General features: G+C 56.0%; 1 protein-coding gene across 1 annotated transcript in view; it reads right to left on the bottom strand.

The window, feature by feature from the left end:
- Positions 1 to 1,815, bottom strand: part of LOC106530856 (septin-7) — a gene marked incomplete at its 3' end in the record, with an annotated part of 78,921 nt that overhangs the window by 20,154 nt on the left and 56,952 nt on the right.

Raw genomic sequence — 1,815 nt, 5'->3', positions numbered from 1 at the left:
CCACCCCAGCTCCAATCCTAACCCTAAATGTCTAAAAGAAAACAATGTGAGTGGGCACAGGCATCGGTAGCAAGACTGTCCCATCCCACCCCTAGCATGCATGTGCCCACTCCCAAGTTCCTATGTGTAAATGTTGTATGGTTATGAGTAAATGTCTAAGGTGTACAGTAAAATTGGAGCCCAGGTGGCCACTGCAACAGATGTGCAATTGTTGCTGCTGTAACACACCTGTGTCCTAAAAACCTACTTGAGTGCAGTTGAAAAATGAAGAGGGTGGAGGTTTGTGGTGGGGGATGGGGAGGAAAAAACTGAGGGAGCAAGAATGCTCCCACAGGGGGCCAGCTCCCCCACTGACCCCAGTAGGTTTCCCCACTCCCTGAGACCCACCCAGGGACTGAGGCCCCCAAGACCTCCTCCTCCGGACAGACCGCCAGGCCCGGAAGACGCCAGATCACGGACAGAGCCCGGAGGACTGCCAGAAACTGGGACCAATAGACCCCCCRCCCCAGAGCCGCACAGACCCCCAAGACCCGACCCCCAGCCCCACAGCCAACCGGCAGCCCAAAGAACCTACCGAACCCCAGCAAGAATGATCTAGCCGAGATCGCACACTCAGCCGCCGACAGCGCAAGGAGGGCCCAAGAGCGAGCCCCCGCCAAAACAAAGGGGCCAGCCAGCCGGCCCAGCACAGCCCACCACCGCCACCACGGCCATCCGCCCAGCCTCACCCCAGAAGAAATACTATGCCCACCCCACCATTCAGACAACTCACAGAACATATGGCACGCTAGACACCCAGGCTGGGTTGGCCTACCCCCTCCCACGGGCCACCGGCCCCGTCCCCAGCCAACCCAACCCCCCAGCTTCGGACCCGCAGCCCACCAGCGCACCAAAAGCCCCCCGCCCAGAGCCGGGCACCAGGGCATAAACCGGCCCAGAGCCTGGCAATCCACCCGCCAGGCCTCAAGCCCCCCCCCGACCCCACCAGGTCCATAGCCCAGGGGTGGCACGACCCCAGAACCCCAAGCTCCCCGCGCCAACCCCGAACCCACCCCAGCACAGTCAGGCCACCGGGTCAGCAACCCATGACCGCCACCACAGACCACCTAAGAGCCCGCATGTAGTCATCAGAAGATATCCCCCAGACCCCCCAGGGTCCCCCCACGGCGAGAGCTGTGCCCCTCCCCACCCAGGAACCCCCAGCAGCTACGCCCCCAGGAACGCCCCCCAGACGCCCAAAACCCCTATACCCCACCACATCAGCTCCACTTCCCCACAAGACCCAGTCCAAGGACCCCCACCCCCACTATGTGATTAAGTCGACCAAAGGAGCCCAGAGATGTTTATCTGATGTAGTGGCAGAGGCTGTCTCAAGACTAATGTGATCTAATAAGAGATTTCTATACTGGTTAATACTAATAGCGTTTTTATTTTTCCAATTCAGGAGTATTGTTTTCTTTGCAATACAAAAGGCAGTGAAAATCATGCGAGATTTGTTTTTCTCTGAGGTGACATCATCTAAAATAGCCAATAAACAAACAGACGGAGAGAGTGGGATATAACATTTCAAACATTTAGACAAGTCTTCACAAACCCTGTCCCAGAACCTCTGAACAGGTGGACAGAACCAGAGTGCATGAATGTAATTGTCAGGTATATTACCTGTGCATTGAGAGCAGGTGTCAGATAATGCAAATCCCATCTTGAACATTCGCTGACCTGTATAATGTACCTGTATAATGACCTGAGATGCACTGTGATCTGTTGGCCATGAAGTAGAGGTAGAAGTTGGGAAGATCTAGTCCTCCCTTATCT

The sequence above is a fragment of the Austrofundulus limnaeus genome, unplaced genomic scaffold (assembly GCF_001266775.1).
Source record: "Austrofundulus limnaeus strain Quisiro unplaced genomic scaffold, Austrofundulus_limnaeus-1.0 Scaffold568, whole genome shotgun sequence".
Lineage (NCBI taxonomy): Eukaryota > Metazoa > Chordata > Actinopteri > Cyprinodontiformes > Rivulidae > Austrofundulus > Austrofundulus limnaeus.
Note: the sequence above shows the minus strand (reverse complement) of the source record. Positions and strands in the feature narration are given on the sequence as shown.